Source organism: Medicago sativa, chromosome 6, assembly GCF_051527215.1.
Source record: "Medicago sativa cultivar Bolivia chromosome 6, Bolivia_mono, whole genome shotgun sequence".
Classification (NCBI taxonomy): domain Eukaryota; kingdom Viridiplantae; phylum Streptophyta; class Magnoliopsida; order Fabales; family Fabaceae; genus Medicago; species Medicago sativa.
The window spans coordinates 16,552,104-16,564,940 of NC_140754.1; the positions used below are offsets into that span (position 1 = coordinate 16,552,104).

General features: G+C 31.9%; 1 long non-coding RNA gene and 1 pseudogene across 1 annotated transcript; one reads left to right on the top strand and one right to left on the bottom strand.

Moving 5' to 3' along the window:
• Window positions 1-3,777: 3,777 nt before the first annotated feature.
• Window positions 3,778-5,293, bottom strand: LOC146913256 (F-box/FBD/LRR-repeat protein At4g26340-like; annotated as a pseudogene).
• Window positions 5,294-5,358: 65 nt separating this feature from the next.
• On the top strand, window positions 5,359-6,164 carry LOC146913257 (uncharacterized). Its single transcript, XR_015013184.1, has 2 exons — window positions 5,359-5,607; window positions 5,780-6,164. It is a non-coding gene; the product is annotated as an uncharacterized LOC146913257 (long non-coding RNA).
• The last annotated feature ends 6,673 nt before the right edge of the window (window positions 6,165-12,837 follow it).

Below are 12,837 nucleotides of genomic sequence, written 5' to 3' on the forward strand. Positions count from 1 at the left end.
ATCCAGAAACACAGAGTTGAGCCTCAGTAGTAATAATTCCTCTTCGGAATATGTTTGTTTTAGAGGGCAACCTATTCCAAAAAAGACGCCAAGCAAACACGGAAACCTTCAATGGAACGTCCGTCCTCAAAAGTAAAGCTACTGGGACATGCATATTGGTGGGCGACCCCGATGTGAGCACTCGATAAGCACCACGGACAGTATATCACACGACCGGATCAAGTGTCCATCTCCAAGAATCCTCAATATAAACATGCAACATAACATTTAGCAAAATAATCCTACACTCCTCTACCAAGGCCGTCTCCCACGCCCACAACCTCCTACGCCACTTCCAAGCCTCTCCTCCCTCATCCCATCCCCAAGCATACATTTGTGCAACAGTCGCCATTTTGTTTTCTGATAAGTCAAACAAACGATGGAACCTAACACAAAGAGGGACCTCACCTACCCACCCATCCAACCAAAAAAGAGAGCTAACACTGTTTTCGACAATGAGACATAAATTTTCAGGAAACCAACTACCCGACACCGCACCATCACCATCTCGGATGCTAGCTATCATCCTTCACCACACCGACCCCTCCCGACCACAAGCCTTCCACAGATCCCCTACTAAGCCGTATCTGGCGGATAGAATTCTAAACCAAAGGCCCTCTCTATCCTCCAACAGTCTTCAACACCACTTCCCTAACAGAGATAAATTAAATTCTCTAATTCTTCTTACCCCAAAACCACCAACCTCTTTAGCCAAACAAATGGACCCCCAATCAATCCAAGTAATTTTTCTGTTATCCTCACCTCCACCCCAAAAAAATTGAATTAAAAGACATTCAATAGAGGTAATGATACTTGAGGGAGCTTTGAAGAAGGAAAGAGCATAAACAGGGGCGAAGTCAGGACAAACTTTAGGAGAGCAAGACGACCACCAAAAGAAAGATGTATGTTTCTTCAAATCTTATAAGATACGACTAAAGCTCTGAGTTCATACATACATACATACATACATACATACATACATACATACATACATACATACATATATATGGGTTTTGCTAGAAGCCACCCATGAAGGTGTCTTTTAGCAACTCGCACCTCAAGGTGTGATTTCAACTTTTTAGTTATAACTTTGCTAAAATACATCTTCATAAAAATTAGTTGGTGTCTTTTAACAAATGCTCAGCGAATAACTTGCTAAAAGACACCTTCTAGCAAAACCCTATATATATATATATATCCTCTAATTATCAAACTTAAAATGTCTAGCAAAAAGACAATATTTCCCCATCTTAATATTTTTCCTTTTGTGAGAGAGAGTAACTTTCAAAAGATTGATGCGATTTTGTGACAAAAATTTCTTTTATATTGGTGCATCTAAACAAACTAAATTATTTTTTATAAAAATAATTTCATTAAATAAACACAAAGTAGATTATGATTTTTTTCAAAAATAAAAAAAATCTCTAAATATTGAATGTCAAAATTATTTTTATTTTCAATCATAACAAACGGTCCTACTAGGTTTTTAATAACTTTAAAAAATAATTTTTAAAAGCATTGTACTTGTTTGTTATAATTTTTTAAAAAACCAGGTTCAACAAAAAAAAATCTAAAAGCATCTTTTAATGATATGAGATTATAGAATCTTTTAAAAAAAATATAGAGAGGAAGAAAATAAGTATCAAAAGATGAAAATAATTTTGTAACAAAAAGTCTATTTTATATAGTTGTATCCAAACAAGTATTTTTTTTTTAAAAGAAGTGACTGTTATTACGATAAACAAACAAAATAGATATTATGTTTTTTCAAAAATTCCCTAAAAAATATTTTCTAAATTGAACGGAAAGAATCCTTTCATCTTAGGGTATTAATATTATTAATTGATCGGTTGATTTCAATCCTTTATCTTTTTGTCATGTTATGATGAGAATCAGGGTGAGAAATCATAGATGAATTGATGATGATTAGGGTTGTTGTTTTTCTTGAGAGTTTAAAAGCCAGAGAACAAAACTAGGGTAATTAAATTAAGAATTTAACCATGTAAAAGATGATTGTAATTAGGTGGATTATGTGGAAATTAGTGTTTAGATGTTAGGGTAACATTAGGGAGATGTTTATGAACAATTTGTGTATGTTTAGGGTCAAAATTGGAGTTGGGGAACCTCCCATGTCGAAATATCACAAAATATGAGATTTCTGCACAATATGTACACTGAGCACGACCATTCCCTCAGGGAGCATGACCCTTGCTCAAATTTCTGCCTATGTTTCATTTTTGTGTTGTTTTGGGGGCGCATGGTCATTTCCATGGAGAGCACTGTTGTGCACCCTTCTTAGACCTAGAAAACCTTACTTTTATGCCTCAAATGAGTCACTAAAGTGTAAGACAAGGTTCCTAACCAATGTTACCCAGGTGAATGAGTGTGTTTAAGTGTCTTGAAAGAGATTCCTTAAAGCAATGGTGAACCTATAGAACATGAATAAGTTAAAGAAGTGAAAGACGATGATAGGAAGGAATATGGAGTAGTTGTTTATGATAGTTTATTATGACACAATAATTAACGTGAAAAACTTCAAAACCATAGAAAAAAAACAACGGTTGTTATTTGTGCTTTAGCCATGAGTACCTAAGTCCTTTGAGATTAGATCATTAGATGATTATGTTCTAGCTCATGACAATGTCATATGTAACTCTGAACTTTTATGAATGACATTCTAGTTTATTCAGTATAAATTGTTCGTAATGATTTTATGATTCTGACCTATTTATACTATCCAGCTTAACGGACAATCTATGGATGGAAAGTTGTTAGGTTGTGAATTTAAAATTAACGTAGTAAAAACCTTTGATGATTATAGTTCACCTAGGAATTAGGTAATTATAATTGGAAAAGAGAGCTCTGGGTCAAGGGATTGACCTGAGCTATTTTGCTAATTGTCTTAAACTAAATAGCATTCTTAGGATTTAGAAGCAGGTTACTAATGAGTGATAAACATATTATTTGAAACACCTAATCCCTTCTCACATCATATTTAAAACCAAGTTTAATTTAAGTTATTTACTATAATTGCAATCATAACCAATTTACCTAAGGCAACACTCATTTACACATAATCCTAAGTGTCAATGAAATTGCTAAATAGAGATTAAACAATCCCTATGGATATGAATTAAATTATTAGTTCGATATAAGTTAGTTCAGTTGTTAATTTTGTATCAGGTACTTAAGATATATTAGATACCATACATATATTATAAGTTATATATATTTTCTTACCAATCAACATACAGAATCTAATACCAAATAACAGAATATCAGAAAGAGTAAACATCATAAGAACCAACCAAAAACAGAATTATGGCTTGAATATTATTGGCAGAATATTCCTACTGCCTAAGAGCCCAGCTCCTTCAGAAAATAATTCTCTCATCATACTCCTCAACCCTTATCAAATACATCACATTCATTCCCTTCCATTTCGTATATTCTTCTAACATCACACTCCATACAATTCAAAAGAAACCGGTTAACTAATTTCTTAGCAAGTCAAAGGTGTGAATGCAAAAGCAAGATTGTTAAAAAAGAAAAAACAAAACCACAACCAAACCAGAAACACAAACGGGAATCACATAAAAATCTGAAAGAACTAAAACAATAACAGAAGGAACAAATAAAACAATCCAGAAAGGATGCTAGCTTAATGAAAAATATCAATAATTATAGAGCCAGAATGGTAGATCACAATAGAATTTGTCAATAGAAACAATGAAATTTCTAGTATTCATCCTTAAATTCAAATGAAAGTTTACATCTTGGAGATTTCCTTGGACATGAGAACAATTCTTCTATAAACTGGCCTTTTTCCAAAAGCATTCCATTAGTAGCAACGCCGATTTTCATGTCCCGTAAAAGAGTCGCATTTTGCAAAATATATGTTGCAAATCGAAGATCATTTGCCGAGCCGTCAAAGTTTAAAATTGTACACATTCTCAGGCGAGACGAAACACATTTAAGCACCAAAATTGGACATTTCCAGTCTTTGGATGAGCTGCTCTTTTTCCACTATCAAAGGAAAAAAAAAAACATTTATCCCAACAATGAAATAACAATATATGGAGAGAAATAAAAGAACAAGGAAATAAACAATCTCATGAACAAACCTTTGTAATATAAATATTTTTAAGCATGGGGCAATTGCGGAGCAGTTCGACTACACCATCCCAACAATGAAAGGAGGAACAAAGAAACAATAGATTAATATATGTAAGGTTTGAAAAAACTGGAATGGCTTTGAAAGAAGCCTCTTGATCTGTGAATCTTGTTATTATGCGTAGACTCTTGACATTATCAATACCATTAAATGGAGCATCTACTGAACCAATACACACTCTAACCAATTTAGGCAATGTCAAGGATTTAAACGCTTCATCTGGTACATTGTTTTCATCAAGATTCTTCTCACTACGTATATAGATAGGTTCAGCATGTGAAAATCTTCTAAGATAGGACAAGCAGAAAGAAAATTTATGTAATCATTCCGATTTTTAAAACAAACGTGTTCCAAATGTAGGATTTTGAGCGATGGAAGATCAACACACGAAGTATCACTTGCAATTTTTAACCATAGAAGTTTGAGAACAACGAGGGTTTGGGAGATAAAAATAATAGGTTTCAAGGTGTGGAAATTCAAAGAGACACACAAGTTCACAACACAACGCCGTTTTGCAGCATCTAACCATGTGTCGAAGGTCATGCGAGTATCCACATCCCGGTGTCTAAAATTACAGTTGAGGTAAAACGTTCTGATGTGTTTGTTTGTTGCAAGAGGAGAGAGCATGAGAGTATTGACAAAATGACTGAAACGATGGAAGGCGTCATAGTCTTCGGTGGTTTCATCTTTAAAGATGAGAACCGGGAGTGAATAGGAAAGTGGGATCCACCGTTTCGAAAGAAGGGTCGTAGCGAAGGCATGTTTGATTGGGAGAAAAGAGAGTATGTGACACAACAACTCATCTGGTAGATCGCTGATTCTATCAACCAAATTGTTTCCACCATTGTAGAGTGCATGCTGTAAAACAAACAAACAAGAGTAAATGAGCATTTTGTACAAGAACAAACAGAATCAGAAAGTGGCTAGGGTTTCCTAAAAAAAACGAAATCAAAGTGTCACGCTCAAACAGAAATTTATGATACAAATAAGAAGAAGAAAGAACCTTCTCGCAAACCCTTGTTGTTCTCAAACTTGAAAGTTTATATGTTGGAAAGGATACTTCGAATGTTCATCTTCCATCGCTCAAAACCCTAAATCTGACATCAGTTTCTTTTCAAAATCGGGATGATTACATAAATTTTCTCTATGCTTGTCCTATCCTAGAAGATTTGCATGCTGAAAATCGGGATGGTCTGTTTAATGGTATTAATAATGTCAAGTTTCTACCCGTAGATATGGAATGCACAAAAGTGGTATCTTTGAGAGCCATTCCACTCTTTCCAAACTTAATTTCCATCAAACTAGTGTTTCCTAGTTATTCACATATTTGTTGGGATGGTCTAGTAGAACTCCTCCGCCATTGTCCCAAGCTTCAAATTCTTTTCATTAAAAAGGTATTTTCGTTTGCTTGTTCTTTTTTTTCCATATATTTTGATAAATGTTATTTGATTGATCTTTATGGTGTCATTCGATCCATGCATAATGTAGATAAACTCACTTAGTGGAATAATGTTTGTTTATTGTTGTATAAATTTTGATAAATGTTAATTTATATCCCATTTGCAGTGGAGGTTTACCAGCTTATCCGAGGAATGGAAATACCCAATTTCGGTTCTTAAATGTGTTTCATCTCACCTCAGATCGTGTACTATTTTAAACTTACAAGGCTCGGAAAATGATCTTCGGTTTACAAAATATATTTTGCAGAATGCGAGTCTCTTGCGGGACATGAAAATCAGCATTACTACTAGAAGAACTTGGAAAAAAAGTTGGATTCAAGAAGTATTGTTCTGCTGCCCAAGGAAATCTTTAGGATGTAAACTTTCATTTGAATGAGTATAGTTACTAGAATTGTCGGTTTTTTCATTAGTTTATATTCTAAATATGTTGCAACTATTTAGTTTGTTAGTTCAGACAACATATATGGTAGATTACCATTGCGACTCAATAATGATTATGTTTCGATGCTTTTAATTTTATTTTTCTCTATTACATTGAAATTGCGACTCAATAATGATTATGTTTCGATGCTTTTAATTTTATTTTTCTCTATTACATTGAAAGTGAGAATTATGTCCTTATTATTGTCAGAATTGTTTGACTGTACTTGTGTTTTGAATATGTTGGCACTGTTAACTGTCAATTCAATGCTACTGCCATGACTCAACATTTTTGGATGATAACAGTTGTTCTATAATTCTTCTTCCAGACCTAGTCGAACAGATAGCCTTGAAGAATTGTATATATTCTTTTGTTGCCTGAACATTCTTGTGCTTTTCTTTTTCAGCTCTTTCTAAAGCTATCCTTTTTCACACCTCTCTTTTTCTGTTATCCTTCAATTAAATACGATAGTTTTAACGGTAATTTATCCTTCAATTAAATACGATAGTTTTGACGGTAATTTTACTGTTATCCTTCAATTAAATCTGAAGTCATATGAGTGTGTGAGCGCGCACTTGTGCATGTATTTATTCTATCCTGTTTCTATGACATATAGCTTATTAGGTCAATTTTTAAAGTACCAATTCTTAGAACCAAAGATTCATAGTCAACATTAATTTGATAAAAAGCCATAGCCAGCAGAAGGAAAAATGTTAAGACACTTTACTTAAAAAAAAAAAAAAAGCAAGATCATCAACATTACAATAATATTGTCGAACATATGAAAGAAATATATCACTATCCCATGAACAAAAACAGTTGTGACAAAGAAACAACTAAATCGTAAACAAGTCAATCCTAGAAATCGTAGTGCCAAGATGATCTTAATTGATTGACATCGTTTAAAATCAAGCTGTCCACACCAGCAGATTGACAGAACTGAAGAATCTCTCTATAACAAGTTTCAACCGAGAAACCTGAAGCAGGATCGGGAATCCATACCAACGCATCTGCTGCACCAGAGTAGACAGAACAGCAGCCAGACTAGCTTCTGCTGAGTTCAGCCGCCTGGTCCATGACAGTTTTCAGTCCTATTTGTTATCCCGCCAATCTCCCATCTTAGCAAGTACAAAGTTTTTGTTTAGTCCTCATGATGTATGAAAGTTTCTGAGATGCTATTTCATTTGACAGTATCCTCGGAAGGCTAGTCATGGGAATTATATGTTACTTTGTATTTTAATATATGAATGTTAAATGAAATAGAAATATATGGTCTGACGCTTCAACTGATATTTGATTTGCATATGCTTAATAACAATTAATTACGAGCAAATCATTTCTCGTATGCTTAACCAATAACACTAGTAATGTAGATCACACCAGTTTGCCACGGCTGATATTAAATTCAGATTAGTAACTAACTTGTCCAAACTTAGTTTTTCTTTTTTTTTTTTGATCAAAGAAAAAAAAATTAAAATGCAAATCAGGAGGAGGCCTGAACCTTATTACAACATATATGTAGGCCAACTGTGACCAATCTATACTAAAAGAAAACTATGCTAATAAAAAGAGCACAACTCAGATGAAAGCTCCTAAAGACAACATTTATGTGGGCGAACCAAGCCATCCATTTGTGTTAAATGACTCTTCCTAGAAACATAAAGTCATGTTTTCCAATGCCTATGATGTTCCACACAAACGGTTTCATTAGGATGTGGTGATATTGAGATTTTTCTTGGATCTTGTATCTATTCTAGCAGAACTTGCTTCAGCCATAGACTTGGGGCTTTTCTGTTTTTTATTCTTCTTGCCACGCTTGACTTTGCCAACTGTTTCAGTGTCACTCAACAAGCACTGATCAGCACCTGTTTGCGTAATAGTGAGGTCTTCAGTGTCAGAGTCATCATCCCCCACATCTCCCCAAAATTGCTTCAAAATTTGGACACTCTTAAGTGCTGCAGCTGTTGGTGTCTTAGAGTTGTGTGTTGTGGTAAAAGGTCTCTTATCAATACTCAACTCAGCATACATAGTAGTATATGGAACAGGCATTAGGCGTGGTCTCAGTTCACAAGCTGAAGAGATGGATGCAGAGGCAACACTAAGGAATGACGGCCTCTCAGTTTCCCCAAAATCACCAGGCTTCGCAGTGCTTTTATGAGGAATAGGGACAACATCCTTCCGAGGGATATTGAGAACAGGCTCCAAAATAGCATGCACCTGATCAGCAACAGGTTGACATTGAATCTGATCCATTAGAGGGTTCTCCTCAAGATGAACTGCACTATCTTCCTGCAACCTGTCAAAAGGATTATGTAGAGTTAAAGCAGAGGGTGATTTTGAGTTCATCCCAAAAAGAGGATTTGAAATCACATCTTTCATGAAAACAGTGATGGCTAGGCTACATCCTCCTCATCTCCTTCCTCATGCAAGTTCTCTGTGTCATGTAGGTCATTCAAGCTTCCAAGTCGTAAATGAGAATCAGAGGAGTTGGTTATGTTGTGTAGTTCAGTAGCAGCCTGTTTAGATTGTGTATTTTCAGTATTGGTGGTTTCAAGGTCGAAAATCTTAACAGGGGAGTTCACAGGCTCAGCAGTATCTTTATGAATCAAATCAGAGCCATCTAGATTCTTGCTAGGCAGAGAGTGTGAGTCTTTTCGAGCACCAGAGACCTTGCCCAACATGTCAGCATCAACCTGTTTCTTGCCATTCAAATCATTTCTGGTTTTCAATTTGACAGGTCCTTCAGTGTTGTTTGATCCATTCAGGTAGAGGTGTCAATAGAGCCCCAAATTTCAAAGCCCACTTAAACAAGCCCCCACCAAGCCCACTAAATTAAAGCCCCCTAATTGAAAAGAATTGTTTGGGGTCAAGCCCACTATAAAATCTATTTATTTGTGGGCTTAATAAAGCCCCATATTATAATTTTTTTCTTAACAGTTTATTTACGCAAAATAGCTTATTCGAAATAGTTTATTTATGCAAAACAACTTATTAGAATGACTTTTTAAAAACCTCTTATTCAAAACTACTTATTTATGCAAAACAACTTATTCCGATCTCATTTTAAAAAACAACTTATTCAAAACAGCTTATTTATGCAAAACAGCTTATTCGAAACAACTTATTTATACAAAACAGCTTATTTGTGCAAAACAGCTTATTCAAAACAGCTTATTCCGATTTCATTTTAAAAAACAACTTATTCAAAACAGCTTATTTATGCAAAACATCTTATTCGAAACAACTTATTTATGCAAAACAGCTTATTTGTGCGAAACAACTTATTCAAAACAGCTTATTTATACAAACAGCTTATTCCGATTTCATTTTAAAAAACAGCTTATTCAAAACAGCTTATTTATGCAAAACAGCTTATTCGAAACAACTTATTTATACAAAACAGCTTATTTGTGCAAAACAACTTATTCAAAACAACTTATTTATACAAAACAGCTTATTCCGATTTCATTTTAAAAAAAACAACTTATTCAAAACAACTTATTTATGCAAAACAACATATTTATGCAAAACAACTTATTCAAAACAGTTTATTTATGCAAAACAGCTTATTCGAAACAACTTATTTATAAAAAAGAGCTTATTTGTGCAAAACAGCTTATTCAAAACAACTTATTTATACAAAACAGCTTATTTGTGCAAAACAGCTTATTCAAAACAGCTTATTTATACAAAACAACTTATTCTGATTTCATTTTAAAAAACAACTTATTCAAAACAACTTATTTATGCAAAACAACATATTTATGCAAAACAACTTATTCAAAACAGCTTATTTATGCAAAACAGCTTATTCGAAACAACTTATTTATACAAAACAGCTTATTTGTGCAAAACAACTTATTCAAAACAACTTATTTATACAAAACAGCTTATTCCGATTTCATTGTAAAAAACAACATATTCAAAACAACTTATTTATGCAAAACAACTTATTCAAAACAGCTTATTTATGCAAAACAGCTTATTCGAAACAACTTATTTATACAAAACAGCTTATTTGTGCAAAACAGCTTATTCAAAACAGCTTATTCCGATTTCATTTTAAAAAACAACTTATTCAAAACAGCTTATTTATGCAAAACATCTTATTCGAAACAACTTATTTATGCAAAACAGCTTATTTGTGCGAAACAACTTATTCAAAACAGCTTATTTATACAAACAGCTTATTCCGATTTCATTTTAAAAAACAGCTTATTCAAAACAGCTTATTTATGCAAAACAGCTTATTCGAAACAACTTATTTATACAAAACAGCTTATTTGTGCAAAACAGCTTATTCAAAACAACTTATTAATACAAAACAGCTTATTCCGATTTCATTTTAAAAAAAACAACTTATTCAAAACAACTTATTTATGCAAAACAACATATTTATGCAAAACAACTTATTCAAAACTGTTTATTTATGCAAAACAACTTATTCGAAACAACTTATTTATAAAAAAGAGCTTATTTGTGCAAAACAGCTTATTCAAAACAACTTATTTATACTAAACAGCTTATTTGTGCAAAACAGCTTATTCAAAACAGCTTATTTATACAAAACAACTTATTCTGATTTCATTTTAAAAAACAACTTATTCAAAACAACTTATTTATGCAAAACAACATATTTATGCAAAACAACTTATTCAAAACAGCTTATTTATGCAAAACAGCTTATTCGAAACAACTTATTTATACAAAACAGCTTATTTGTGCAAAACAACTTATTCAAAACAACTTATTTATACAAAACAGCTTATTCCGATTTCATTGTAAAAAACAACATATTCAAAACAACTTATTTATGCAAAACAACTTATTCAAAACAGCTTATTTATGCAAAACAGCTTATTCGAAACAACTTATTTATAAAAAATAGCTTATTTGTGCAAAACAGCTTATTCAAAACAACTTATTTATACAAAACAGCTTACTTGTGCAAAACAGCTTATTTTTACAGAACTGCTTATTCCGATTTCATTTTAAAAAACAACTTATTCAAAACAGCTTATTTATGCAAAACAGTTTATTCGAAACAACTTATTTATACAAAACAGCTTATTTGTGCAAAACAGCTTATTCAAAACAACTTATTTATACAAAACAGCTTATTCCGATTTCATTTTAAAAAACAACTTATTCAAAACAACTTATTTATGCAAAACAACATATTTATGCAAAACAACTTATTCAAAACAGCTTATTTATGCTAAACAGCTTATTCGAAACAACTTATTTATACAAAATAGCTTATTTGTGCAAAACAGCTTATTCAAAACAACTTATTTATACAAAACAGCTTATTTGTGCAAAACAGTTTATTCATAACAGCTTATTCATACAAAACAGCTTATTCCGATTTCATTTTAAAAAACAACTTATTCAAAACAATTTATTTATGCAAAACAACATATTTATGGAAAACAACTTATTCGAAACAACTTATTTATGCAAAACAGCTTATTACGAATAAGTTGTTTTTGCATAAATAGGTTGTTTTGCACAAATAAGCTGTTTTGAATAAATAAGCTGTTTTGAATAAGCTGTTTTGCACAAATAAGCTGTTTTGTATAAATAAGCTGTTTTGTATAAATAAGTTGTTTTGAATAAGCTGTTTTGCACAAATAAGCTATTTTGTATAAATAAGTTGTTTCGAATAAGCTGTTTTTGCATAAATAAGCTGTTTTGAATAAGTTGTTTTTTAAAATGAAATCAGAATAAGCTGTTTTGTATAAATAAGCTGTTTTGAATAAGCTGTTTTGCACAAATAAGCTGTTTTGTATAAATAAGTTGTTTTGAATAAGTTGTTTTGCACAAATAAGCTATTTTGTATAAATAAGTTGTTTCGAATAAGCTGTTTTGCATAAATAAGTTGTTTTGCATAAGTTGTTTTGCATAAATATGTTGTAATATGTTGTTTTGCATAAATAACTTGTTTTGAATAAGCTGTTTTGCATAAATAAGCTGTTTTGCATAAGTTGTGTTGCGTAAATATGTTGTTTTGCATAAATAAGGTGTTTTGCAAAACATCTTATTCATACAAAACAGCTTATTCCGATTTCATTTTAAAAAGCAACTTATTCAAAACAATTTATTTATGCAAAACAACTTATTCAAAACAGCTTATTTATGCAAAACAGCTTATTACGAATAAGCTATTTTTGCATAAATAAGTTTCTTTGCACAAATAAGCTGTTTTGAATAAATGAGCTGTTTTGAATAAGCTGTTTTGCACAAATAAGCTGTTTTGTATAAATAAGCTGTTTTGTATAAATAAGCTGTTTTGCAGAACTAAGCTATTTTGTATAAATAAGTTGTTTCGAATAAGCTGTTTTGCATAAATAAGCTGTTTTGAATAAGTTGTTTTTTTAAAATGAAATCGGAATAAGCTGGTTTGTATAAATAAGCTGTTTTGAACAAGCTGTTTTGCACAAATAAGCTGTTTTGTATAAATAAGTTGTTTTGAATAAGCTGTTTTGTACAAATAAGCTATTTTGTATAAATAAGTTGTTTCGAATAAGCTGTTTTGCATAAATAAGCTGTTTTGAATAAGTTGTTTTGCATAAATATGTTGTTTTGCATAAATAAGTTGTTTTTTAAAATGAAATCGTAATAAGCTATTTTGTATAAATAAGCTGTTTTGAATTTAAAAAAAAAACTTTAAAAATAGTTTTTTTTTTTAAAAAAAAAAAACTTTAAAAGAAAATGTTTATAGAAATTTTGGGGCTTGGGGC